Genomic DNA, 13,668 nt, shown 5'->3' with positions numbered 1-13,668 from the left:
AAAGCTGAAAGTATGCTCTTCCAACAGTGACCGACTGTAACATCATGTACAACAATGTACACCCAGAACAGGTCAAAGTTCACCTTCAGAAGTGATAAGGAGAAGAAATTCACTAAGATGACATTCCAAGTTCTCCCAGCTGGGCTTGGGTTATGTCAGACATCTTTGGAATTCACCTTTCACTCCTTCAAGCCAGTAAAGGTAATGTCAACGTGGGACCTTTCCAAATTTTAGCCAAGGTTTTATGCAACATTTTTCTGTACCGATGAGTACTTGATTCTCCTCTTCTCTTTATCTTGGTTAATGTGAAAGTAATATCATATATATATATGTATACACACACACACACACACACACATACATATATATGTATACATGTATACATATATATGTATATACATACACACATATATGTATATGTATGTGTATATATGTATATACACACATACACATACACACACACACACACACACACACATATATATGTATACAACTACTTGAAAACTACATGAAACCAATTACATACAGGCAGTTCTGCCATAACAGGATATATGAATTTGCCAAAAGCACCTCAGTTTGCAAAATCATGTAATAACACCCAGTGTTTATGGGGAAAATGGGTACAATAATAAAAAACTTTGTAACACATAAAAATATGCATGTTACAGTTAAGAAATACATAAATACTGCTATAGAGTCATGATGAAAAATGCTATACAGATCCAGGGTAAGAACTGATAGTCTGAATACAAATAGAGGCACACTTTTTTTACCTTTTTTTGTGTGTGTGGTTTTATTCTTTTTGGTCTGTTTCCTCTTTCATAACATGACTAATTTGGAAATATGTTTTACATGATTACATATGTATAACCTACATCAAATTGCTTACTATCTTAGGGAAAGAGAGAAAATACTTGAAACTCAAATTTTTTTTAAAAATGTTAAAAATTGTCTTTATATGTAATTGGGAAAAATAAAATACTATTTTAAAAAATACTACTCTTGAGAGTGGTCCCCAGACTTGGGCTGCTGTTTGACTTGTGTATATGGCTGCACCAGCAAGTTAGGCAGGAGAAAACTCTTGGTAGAAAGGTCATGGTGCTCACAGCCTCTACTGCACCAGAAGACATATAATAAATATGGCATTTTATCTTGACAAAGACCTAGTTTGCTTATGGAAGTGGATATTGGAAGGGTTACAACTTGTGAGTTATTGTGAAGTGGTACAGTAATCTACATTTTTGATGTTTCTCGCAGAAGAAATCTCACAGGAGAAAACTGGAAATTTGACTTATGCTTGAAATGTTACCTAATATATCAATCACATTGAAACATATTTGTGTTTTCAAAACTTGTTACAGCAAAACTGATTGTACATTATTCCTCTTTAAATATTTCTTGGTGGCATACTTCACATATCTTTTAGAAATCCTCTGAGGTTATATTTATTTTATTTTTGCGTCTTTTAACAAGTATAACCTCTCCACCAAGCTCGCCAGCTTTTGTGTCACTTACTAAGTGAAAAATCAACCTTTTCGCTTGAAGGGTGTTCTACTCTCATCTAATTCCCATTTGCATTAGTGGGCCAGGTATCTAGAAGGTAGCTGACTACTACTATCCTCAGGATTCTATGGATAGCTGAGGGGCTGGGATTTGTAGGTCCTGAGCCTCCATCTGCATTAGTCCCTATAATCAATCAATCAGTAGAATTTTATTAGCTCTCAGTTTACTTTAAAAAGCAGTATAATAAGAAGAATAATTTCAAAAATATTCTCCCCAAACTCTGATGTGCCCTCTCCCCTTGTACACATAAGATGCCTGGGGAGAGTGGGTACAAACTTCAAATACAATGGTAATGAGGCACATGTGCAGAAAACAAATGTGACCAAGGGGTACCTCTCATTTCCTGGTCCCAAAAGTTCTTTTTACCTTTGTGGAGTTCTCAGGAGTTTCCCTTTAGGTATAATTCTGTGCTGGGCTCTGAGGATCAATGCCCAATTCTCTCTTTCATAGAGGGTCATGATGAATGAAGCTGTCACCATGCTCAGGTGACTTTCTTTCCATTTCTGTCTTAAGGTACTTCCTTTCTTATCAGCCTCTACTCTTCTGGTGGCCCTGCTATTAATTACAGTTGCAGGTGGGACCAGTGATGGCTTTGATGGATCTCCCAGTAACCCATACAAAGTATCCTTTCAGAATCTTCATTCATTTAAGATCAGGGAAGAACGAACACAAAAGCATAAAGGTGCTATGCCTGTGACATATGGTGAGTACATGAGAGATAGGGCAGCAGCCCTCCCTCATTTTTAGCATACTCTGTGTCAGTCCTTGCCATACTTGGTGACAAGTAAGGAAAAGAGACTGAGAAATCATTGTGTTTCCTTTTGTGTGTGAACTCAGTCCCAGCTCAGGACTTCTTTATCATTGGCATTTCCAGCTCTGCAGCAAATTAAAAGATTTTTTCATCACACTAATCCATCCCCCTTCAATAACTTATGGCTAGAAACTGGCTCCCCAAAATTCCACATGTTGGATTAAAACCAGGTAAGGAATATCATCACATGCTCCATATAACTCATCAGGAAGGGCCAATCTGAGCCTGCTGTAAGGACTGGGCCCTCATTGTCCAGTCCTTCCATTACATAAGAATAATGTTTTAGAACCATTCATTTAATTTAAAGTTGGTGGGTTGAAGATTTTTCCTCATATTATCACTTGTCATAATAATAATAATAATAATAGCTACGTAGTGCTTCCTGGTTTACAAGACACATTCCTGAGAGTTACATAGCACAATAGTATCCCCTTTTACAGATGAGGAAAGTGAGGTTCCATTGGCTTGCCCATGATTATTTAAATGTTAGAGATGGGACTCAAGCCTATCCCTTGATCCCAAGATCATGATTCTTTCCTAACTTATTCCAATTTCTCTTAAATTGATCATCCTAGCCAAATAAATTAAACTCACCTTTTGGTTGAGGGGACTTTGAGTTCGGCATTAGAGGATTCTGGAAATAACATGTGGGGTATTTGAGTGTATGTGTGTGTGTGTGTGTGTGTGTGTGTGTGTGTGTGTGTGTGTATGTTTATACAACTGAGGGATGTTCGAATGCAAGACCTACACTTGCCTAAAAGACTTTTATGGAGAACTCATACAGGGGCAAACACTCACATGGTGGATCAGAAGAAGCAAGACAAGGACACTCTCAAGGTTGCTCTTAAGAACTTTGGAATTGATTGTGTGACATGGGAGACACTGGCACAGGGCAGCCCAGCATAGCTTGCCCTCATCAGAGAAAGTGTTGTGCTTTATGAGCAAAGTAGAATTGAAGTAGGTCAAAATAAATGTGACATACCCAAATTTAGAGAATCCACCCCAAATGTTCACATGGACTATTTGTGTCCAACCTCTGGTAGAGCATTCTGAGCTCATATTGGTCTGATCAGCCACAGTCGGGTGCCTTGAAATTTGACTCTGGCATAGAGATACCATTTTGGTCCTCCTCAAGAACAGAAGACAATCAACCTAATGTGAATATACAAAAACTGGTTTATATAACTGTGAGATGTTAGCTATGGGTAGTATAGGTGGGGCACACTTTAGGAGAGAAATTTGTATCAGGTCTTAACCTTCTTTTTGGAAGGAGTAGAGGCATGTATTAATTGCATTAAAGATTTATACAAATCTGAGTTTTTACTGAAGCCAGCTTGTCAAAACATTGCTATTCGCTATGTTGTTAACCTTTCTTATAATCCAGAGAGATCTCCCTCTTCATATGATTTGTTGATGTGGTGAGAGCACTGGATTTGAAATCAGAAAACCTGTGTTTTGATCCCAGGTATGTCTCTTAGTAACTGGATGGCATTGGGAAACTGAGCTTCAATTTCTTCTTCTGTAAAATGAAAGATAATAATCTTTTGTCCTATCTAACTCATAGGGTTGTTGTGAGTGTCAAAGGAGAGGATTAGGGTAAAGTGCTTTGTAATCTGCAAACAAATTGTAATTATTTTTACTTTTGCAGTTAAAATTATGTTCTACAGGACTTATTTCTTCAATTCACCTCCTTGCAGGGTGATATAATAGATTAATGGACTTGGAGTCAGGAAGACCTGGGTTCAAATCCTGGCTTTAACAATTATTAACTGTGTAAAACTGGGCAAGAGACTTAACCCTTTCTGAGTCTTGGTTTCTTCATCTGTTAAATGGGGATAAGAAAACCTGTAGTGTCTACCTCACAGAGTTGTTGTAAACCCTAAATTAGAAAATGTCTGTAAAGAGCTGTATTATTAGATTGACAAAGTCAATTATTACAAATTATCTGCAGCATAACAACCCTGATTCTTTGTCTTGGCTAAATTCTAACCACTGTTGTCTTAGGCACAGTGCCAAGAATGTGTTTGTATTTCAGAGGTGATCTATGCTACAAAAGATGGGATGGCATTGGATATATGATCTGGTCACCTTTCCACCTTTATTGTTGGTGTTTTTGTTCAGTCATGTCTGACTCTTTGTGAACCCATTTCGGGTTTTCTTGGCAAAGATACTGGAAAAGTTTGCCTTTTCCTTCTCCAGCTTGTTTTACAGGTGAGGAAACTAAGGCAAACAGGGGTAATTTTGATTTGCCTGGGTTCACAGAGTTGGTAAATGTCTGAGGCCAGATTTGAACTCAGAAAGATGAGTTTCTTAACTCCTGGTACTCTCTCCACCATACCACCTAGCTGCCCCTTCTACCTTTATATATATAGGGTTAGAGAACTGTCTCAGACACTGAAAGATTGAGTGGCTTGCCCAGGGAAACACAGTATACGTCAGAGGCAATATTGGAATTCAGGATTTCCTTACTCTGAGGGCAGCTCTCACTACTACTCCAGGTTTCCTCCTAGCCACAAGGGGATATAATTTTCCTGGGCTTTCTAACAGGGATATGAAGTAGCCTTTGAAAATATGAATACTTAGTTCATTCCTATCAAGAAAATTATTTTCTCACTTGAAAATAAAGTGGAAATTAGGGTAGCATTTTGGCACAATTATGTAGCCTTGCATAAATAACAGTGAAAGAAATATCTTTGGAGAAATAGAAGCAACTCCCATCCCCATCCAAAAAAAAAAATTGGTTTCCCCACTCAGCATTCTTCAACAGGAAAAATGCTGATCACCATCAGAATAGAAACAAATAAATCACTATAATGTTTTATAAGTTCATATCAAAATACAGGTAAAATATCTGGACTATAGAAGAGTATACATGTGGAAAAAATTATTAAAATCATTCATTAACATTCCAGCTATTTGAAAGAAGTACAAGAAAAAGTAAGGCAGCTAAAGGGTAAGATGGATAGAGCCCCAGCCCTGGAGACAAGATAACCTGACTTCAAATCTGACCTTAGACACTTACTAGCTGTGTGACCCTGGACCAGTCACTTAACCCTGTTTGCTTCAGCTCCTCATCTGTAAAATGAGCTGAAGAAGGAAATGACAAACCACTCTAGTATCTTGCCAAGAAAACCTGAAATCTGGGTTGTGGAGAGTCAGCCATGACAACGACTCAATAACAAGTAGAAGGCTAAATTATAAAAGGATTTCTGGGACATGGATATAATAAAATGAGTCTTTTTTTTATGAACAACCTAATTTGTAAATATATTTCATTTACAGCTACCTTACCCTGGGCAGATTCTAGATGATGGAAATCTGACCACGTAACTATGAGAGAGGAAATGTGTTAAATGAACCTTGTAACCAGGAATAATACTACCTATCAGTGTTATTCATTTACAGCCCTGCTTATACTAAACTTGCTTTTTTTAGTTTTTATATGTTTTCCTTTACTGGATTTGCAGATATGCACCATAAAGGAGCTGATACATCCTGCTACTTCACGTGTGCTTTGCAGTCTTTTTTTTCCCCCATTCTTGTAGTGCCTAACACATCAATGTATCAAGTGTCTGTGATTTCGTAGTTAGGTGAATTTCCTTCACCCAATTCAAGGGCAACCGGACATAACTTAATAGGGTGAGTACAGGGGCTGGACATGTGACTTCACTGGTATCATAGGAAATTCCTGGGTGGGGCAATTACCGTCTGTTAATGCAGATTTCTACCTTCCCAGAAACTTATGGGATTAGAGAGTTATCTAGAATAGAGGTATCAAACTCAAGGCACATCAGAGAACAAAAGAAAACTTAGAAGGAAGCACAGAAAAACAGGGTAGCTTTGAAAACAATTTATAGTACTTACTATGTAGTTTAAAAAATAGTGAACAGTGTAAAATGGAAATGTATAGTTTGATATTGAATCCTCTTTTTATGTACATGGAAATGTTCCTTTTTTGTCTATATATTTAAGTTCAAAATTAATAATTTTCTTAAAAGGGCCTATGGGCCACAAGCCCCACAAAACTCCTCAGTACTATAGAACCAGATTAAAACATAATTGGGAAATATTTAACAAAATAAAAATTGACAACATAGATAATGTTTGTTTGTGGTTTTCTAAATCAATATGTAGCCAGCAGTGTCTGTTTGTATTTGAGTTTCACACTGCTGTCTAGAACACTGAGATATTAAGTGGATTGCTCAAGGTCACCTAGCCAGTATGTGTCATAGGTCTTCCTGACTCAGGACAGGTTTCTTGCTACTGTTTCACACTGCCTCTCTTGCCTAGCACAAAGTAAGTATTTAACAATTAACAGCCAAATTTGAATTTCATTCAAAAAATAAATATATTTGACAATATAGCATAAGTTGGGCAATGTTGTTAGAGGGAATACATCACTTTAAATATTTTGTGAATGGAATAATTTAGTATTTTATATTCATAAGATGTCAGAACCTCAGATTTGAAAGGGAGTACAGAGGCCATCTAGTCTAATCCAAACCAGAAGAAGAAACTCCTTGGACAAAGATAAAATTTTTATTTTTTATAGAAAGAAAAAAAAGTCAGCTGACCTTCCAAGTAGCACTTTGATATAGCAGAGACTTGTTTGACCTTCATAAAACTCTTGTACGTTGTTTGTGAACATTTTAAAGTGTTAATTAATTTAATTTAATTAATTTTAATTAAATACTTTTAAATTTTAACTAAATTAACAAAAATTAATTAAATACTTTAGGGTATTAAAGGCTGCAGAGAGGTCAAGAAGGAAGAGAATTGAGAAAAGGCATTTGGGTATGGTGATTAAGAGATCACTGGAACTTGATAAGAACAGTTTTGGTTGAATAATGATGTCAGAAGTCTAACTTTAAAGAGTTAAGAAGAGAGTGAGAGGAGAAGTGGAAATGTCTACTGTAAATGACCTGCTCAAGGAGTTTAGGGAGTAACAATGTTAGGAGTGTTATTACAACAGCTTTGAGCCCCTAGTTTTCTTGTAGGTATAAGAATTTAGGCATAAGTTTGGCTTTCTCCTCTAATTTGAATTGACGTTTATTTTTAGCTAACCCCTCACTTCTATATAATTGAACCAAGATTCAAGTTAGAAGGTAAAGAAAAAATTAGGGCACGTTACAGTGCCTATTAATGGACAGGCACCAGGAAGTCAGTTTGGGTGAAGAGCAGACCTGTTCATTTAACTTCCTTTAGTCCTTGAGAGGGTGGCTATAACTGGTGCCTTCAGTCCAAGGCTTCTGCTCTGAGATGCCTGTGGAGGCCAATGGCCTTGCTTGATCTCTCCTTTTTTTTTTTATATCAGCTTTACTTTTTCTTTCTTCTTTGGCATATTGCCCCTGTGCTGAGGATTCTTTCTGACTCTTGAGGTCCAGGTCCCCTTTGTTTCTCTCAATCTACTTCTTAAAGGTTGGGTTTCTTTTAGAGCTATGGTGTGTAACTCAATTCCTATGTCTGGCTCCCGAATCACTCTCAAGGCTGAGGGACTACATATGACTACATGGGAGAGAGATTTTTGACCTGAATGCTAGAAAGTTGCATTATTGGCAATCTCAATGTTTTATTTCCTTCTAGGAGAAACTGATATACTATTTCAACACATTATGTTTCTGTATCTGTATCTGTCTCCTGTGAATTCTCTGAGCTTTGTGGTGAAATAAATGCCGTCTACACCCTATATCCATTCTGTAGCTTAAGTATTGTCTGGGAGCTGGGGATGCTATTACTTATATTTGGAAAGACCTAGACAGTAGCTATGAGTACACTAGGAAGTTTTTGTGGAACAATTTTAAATATATTAGGGAAATGCAGGACCACTTGTACTCTAGCCAATTTCAGTTTTAGAAAGCTCTTTCCTTAAGGCTAGCCAAGAGATTTAACAACCGTCTTGGGAGTCCAATGCAAACCTAGAGTCTTTTGGCAAGGGGTAAAGAGGGGATGCTAGATCACAGGTTAAACATTGTTTCATAAAAATTAAGACAACCATTAGTAAGATTATAATCTGAGATGAAAGTCTTTGCGATTTAAAAAAATGACAACAGCATTATTATTCTATGTAACAGCTAAAGATTTTCCTTATAGATATGAGGAATTTTGAAAACTCTGTCTCTTATTCTGCCACATAAGTCAATGAATTAGAAATGCATACTGTGTTTACCTCTACATATGGTAGGCCTTCTCAAGTTACTACTAAGTTACAGTATTTCAGAAGAAGTTATACTGTTGTGAGAGAGGTAGAATCTGAAATAACTGAGGAAACAAAGGTTTGAGCTTCTGAGCATATTACTTTAGTAAGCAATGCATGCCAATTGAGGCCTCTTCAGTTTGGAAGGAGTAGATAGATTTTTATGCATTAAAAGAAAACAATTAGCTGGATATAAACCAGAATGCAAGATTAGGTAATCTGATTTCTAATTGGAGGAAAGATTAGGGGCTAGGTTCAAACAATGCAAAAAAGTTTTCTCCCAATTCCCATAACTGAATAAAGTTTTCTCACAAGATCATAATTGGACTAAGTCCATAACTGAATAAAAAAGGAATTGCGCTAGATCCAGAATTGAGTCACAAGATGGAGTCAATGTGGTTCACTGAATTGCCTCAGTTTCTATTTATGATTTGCTCCCTATGGACAAATAGACTTCCAGTTCCAGAAATGCCCCTCAAAAGGACAGAAACTTTGGCTTTGTTTTTTTCCTCTACCTTCTCCTTGGGTCTTTCAGTCGCATTTATAAAACCGTGAAGATGAATCATTTGACATTTCTTATTTTTCATGAAAGCATGTATTTTTTAAAAATGTTATCTATAAAAGCTCAATTCGTAGACCCATAAGTTTAGATCCAGAAGGGACATTGAAAGTCATTGACTCTAACCCTTTTATTTTATAGATGAGGAAGCAGAAAGATGAAACTACTTGCCCAAGGTCATATGGGTAGTAAATGGCAGAGCTCAAATTAGAATCCACATCTTCTGCCTCCAAATTCAGCATTATTCATGTTATCTTAGATTATGGACACTTTTTTTCTCTCACAAAAATATTTTTTCAAATATAAATCTACTGCAAATTTGTTAATGTATTATTATATTCATTTAGTTGTTGGAAAGTTTTTAAATTTTATATCAAACTTTCAACACAAGTTAGTGATAAGGGATAGAAAAAGCATAATTCTATTATTAATCATTAACAAATAGATATGGGTTTCTAGTATGAAAGAAGACACTTTTAAAATGAAAGAAACAGAAAATAAACACTAAGGATAATTCATGCTTTCTTTTCAATTTCCAAAAAAAAGAAAAAAGATTATTGTTAATAAAGAGAGGAGGTAGTTTGACAAAGAGAAAATTAAAAAATAAAAGCAAAACGTTACTATTCTAATGAACGTGGGGATTGTTTCTTCCGTCTCTAGTCCATCCTCCACACTACTGCTAAATTTATTATTTTTTAAAAAACACACATCTATGTCACTTAGCTACTTATACATCTTCAAAGACTCCTTATTGCTTACTTAATATTACTATTCTTCATGAACTTCTCTTTTCTCTTCACATGACATTACATCTCTTGCTCCCATGCCTTAACACAAGTGTCCCCCTTGGCTGGCAGGAATTTCTTCCTCACCTCCATCTCATAGAATCCCTAAAGCTTCCTCCAAAGAATAGCTCAGGTTTCACTTCCTGTACAAAACTTTTCCTTATCCTTCAAGAAGGATAGCAAACTCTCCTTCTTAAAAACATGTGGTGTTACTTTTAGGTGTATTTTGTATTTATTTACTAGTATGCATGTTTTATTTCTCTAAGGGAGGGATAGGTAAGGGCCAATAAGAGCAGGAACTGTTTCTTTAAAAAAATTTTTTTTTCTTCTCAAGTGTCTAGAATAGTGTCTTCATATAATTGGTACTTAATAAATGTCTGCTGAATTAAATTGAAGCATTTCATTGAATTTTCTTCAGATGAATGTACTCCAAAAAAAATTAATACAAGTTGGAAAAATAACTGTACTGAAAGAACTCTAGGCAAGTTTCTGATATGCAAGATATATAGGAAAGTGATATATAAGAAAATGATCTATTCTCCAATAGATAAGTGGTCAAAGGATATTGAAAGGTAGTTCTCAAAAGAAAAAATGCAAGCTATCAGCAAATGTATTAAAGAATGTTCCAAATCTCTAATAATAAGAGAAACATGAATGAAAACAAATATGAAATTGTACCCCACCATCATCAGATTGGCAAAGATGACAAAAAAAGGAAAAGGAAAATTGGTGGATGGGCTGTGAGAAAATAGGCAACATATAAATATGTGAATTGATCCAGGCATTCTGGAAAACAATTTGGAACTATACTGAAAAAAAATCACTGAACTGTGTTCTTCCTTTGACCGAGTAATTACCATTAATTAGACACTTAACCCAAACATACCAAAGACTGAGGGAAAAGACCAGTGTGCACAAATATATTTATAGCATCACATTTTGCTACAGAAAGAACTTTTTTTAGTGTGTGTATCCACTAATTGGGGAATGGTTGGATGAAATGCAATATGTGAATGAAATAGAATATTGTTGTGCTATAAGAAATAATGAAAGGGACACATCCAGAGAAATGTGGGAAGACTTACATGAATTGATGCAGAGTGACGTGAGCAGAACCGGCTACGTAATACAGCGGTGACCACTGCACCTGGAGTCAGAAAGACCCAAGTTCAAATCTGGCCTCCGATGTTCACTAGTTGTGTGACCCTGGGCAAATGACTGAACTCCACTTGTCTCAGTTTCCTCATCTGTAAAATGAGGATAATAATAGCACCTACCTCCCAACATTGTTGTGAGACCAAATGAGATAATAATTGTAAAGCACTTAGCACAATGCCTGGCACATAGTAAGAACTACATAAATGCTAGCTGCTGCTACTACTACTACTACCACTACTACTACTACTACTACTACTACTACTATGTCTACGACTACACTGTAAAGGAAAATAACCTTGAAAGACTTATGAACTATGAGCAATACAATGACCAATCACAATATCAGAAGATTTACAATGAACTAGGTCATTTGTAATTATAAAGGCTTTTATCTTAGCTTACAATCACACGAGTGGTTGTCTTAATTTTTATAAAAGAATTTGTAACCTGTGGACCAGGGTACCCTACCTGAAAACAGTGATGGACTAGAGGCACAGAATGATACATTTTTAAGACGCAGATAATGTGTAGATTTTCATTGCTCTACTATATTTGTTACAAGGAGAGGCTTTTTGTACTCGCAAGAGATTCATGGAGAGAGAGAGGGAGGGAGAGAGACAAAGAGAGAAAAAGAAAAGAGGAGGAGGAAGAGGAGATTGTGACAATGATGTCAAAAGCATAAAAGAAAGAAAAATATTAATGAAACATTTTTAAGACAGGAAGGAAGAAGAGAATTTGGAACTGAAAATAAAAATTTTTTTAATTGAAATAATAGAAAAAAGCAGAAGAAAATTACAAAGGGGACATAGACAAGCAGGACAGTATTGGAACTCTTGTTACATTTAATATATATTTAAAAGTAAGCTTTACGCATAAATTCATGGTTTTAAATATAATCTGATTTTTCTGCTATTCCTTATACATGGAAACATTCATGTTTATAGATATTTGTCAAATTTATAATAATATGAAAGAAAAATTTCAAATTAAACCTATAGATCCATTTAAAAATAATAAATCTGTCTCTCTGCTAGGCTTGAGCAAAAGGAAAATATAATAAAAGAGGTAGTTGTTAAAACAGTATAAAGCAACCATTGTCTATGCTATTAGCTGTCATTAAAGCTTTCTATAAGTTAGTATCAATTTACCATTCCAAATTTATCTCCTACTATTCTCTAACATAAGCCTTACACTTCCATTAGCCTGTCCCCCAATATGCCTTGTTGCATACCTGCCTCTTTACTTTGACTGGGACCCCTTCTCTTGCTTGAGCACCCACTTTTCGGTTGTCTAAATCTGACCCATTCTTTGAAGCCGAGGTCAAAAGCCATATCACTGAAGCAGTCTTGCGTGACCGTGTGCAAAGGCTCTGATCTCTTCCTCCTCTAGATTCTAATATTAACATTTATATATTAGTGACTTAGTTAATTAAGAATTATATATTTTTAATATTGTTAGTTGATTTCACTTATAGATATCTCCCTTCTGCTTTCTAGCTAGGTTGTAAACTCTTGAAGGAAAGGGTCTGCCTTATACGTCTTTCAGTCTCCTTTGGAGCTTTGTACATTTTGATACTCAATAAATATTTGTGGATTGATTAAGATGTCCAAAGCTTATTATTAAGTGAGAACAATGTGATTAGATCAATGAAATCTTTCCAATTTCTTCCAGAGTGTTGTAGTCATAAACTGAGGATCAGAAGGGAACTGAATCCTGTTAAGTGAGGATGAGGTAAGTGAACCTTTAGATGCCTTCAAGAGTTCAAATCATCTCTCCCAGTCCAACTGCACCCTAGAATGTTCAAAGAACTTGCAGGTGTGTGTTCCTGGCAAAACTCTAGAACAAGTGATTGAAGAAGTTGTTTGTGAGATCTTAGAAAAAAGAATCTCGATCACCAGGATAAGCTCCATAAGTACTAATCCATCCCATTTAAACTTCATTTCCTTTTTTTTTTAAATAGGGTTACAAGACTAGCAGGAAAAAGATCTCTACATAGAATTCCCAACTTCAACAAGGCATTTGGCAATGTATCTCATGACACATTGGGAAAATGGAGATTTGTGGGTTGGAAGATAGTACAATTAGATGGATTCAGAACTGATTAAATGATTTGACCCAAAGATTATCAATTAATGGATATGTACCATCCCGGAAAAGAGTTGCCAGAAGGCTGCCACAAGGTTCTATCCTTTGTTATGTTTTTTTTTTTGTGAAGAAGTCATTTATTAAGTGTGCATGGATGGTAGACAAAACACTTGTGAAGGTTGTTATGCAAATTGATACCACTGATGATCATACTGGTCTTTACTTTGATATCGCTAATTGCATTTTGTAAGGTACTCGAGAGAGAACTAGTTCCTGGTATTGATAAACTGAATGGGATTGTTGAGGTTTAGGGGTTCTGGGACCCGAAATCACAACACATAAATCCTGCCCAAAATACTTCAACCTAAGTCTCCTTTCAGCCAAAAAGACAGGGTTTATTAAAGATCCATCATATTAGCCAGACTCTTAAGGAATCCGAGCATTTGTGAGCTATTGGCGAGTTTGTAAGAATCTGAGCAGTGGCTAGATTCTAAGAATCTGAGCATCTTAATGG

General features: G+C 35.9%; 1 long non-coding RNA gene across 1 annotated transcript; it reads left to right on the top strand.

Annotated features, from left to right (window-relative positions):
- The first annotated feature begins 6,606 nt into the window (after positions 1–6,606).
- On the top strand, positions 6,607–13,298 carry LOC144454753 (uncharacterized). Its single transcript, XR_013483271.1, has 3 exons — positions 6,607–6,670; positions 12,741–12,800; positions 13,030–13,298. It is a non-coding gene; the product is annotated as an uncharacterized LOC144454753 (long non-coding RNA).
- Positions 13,299–13,668: the final 370 nt, after the last annotated feature.

The sequence above is a fragment of the Phascolarctos cinereus genome, unplaced genomic scaffold (assembly GCF_003287225.1).
Source record: "Phascolarctos cinereus isolate Bilbo 61053 unplaced genomic scaffold, phaCin_HiC Scaffold_7;HRSCAF=346, whole genome shotgun sequence".
Lineage (NCBI taxonomy): Eukaryota > Metazoa > Chordata > Mammalia > Diprotodontia > Phascolarctidae > Phascolarctos > Phascolarctos cinereus.
The sequence above is the reverse complement of the archived record's forward strand: the minus strand, read 5'-3'. Positions and strand labels throughout refer to the sequence as shown.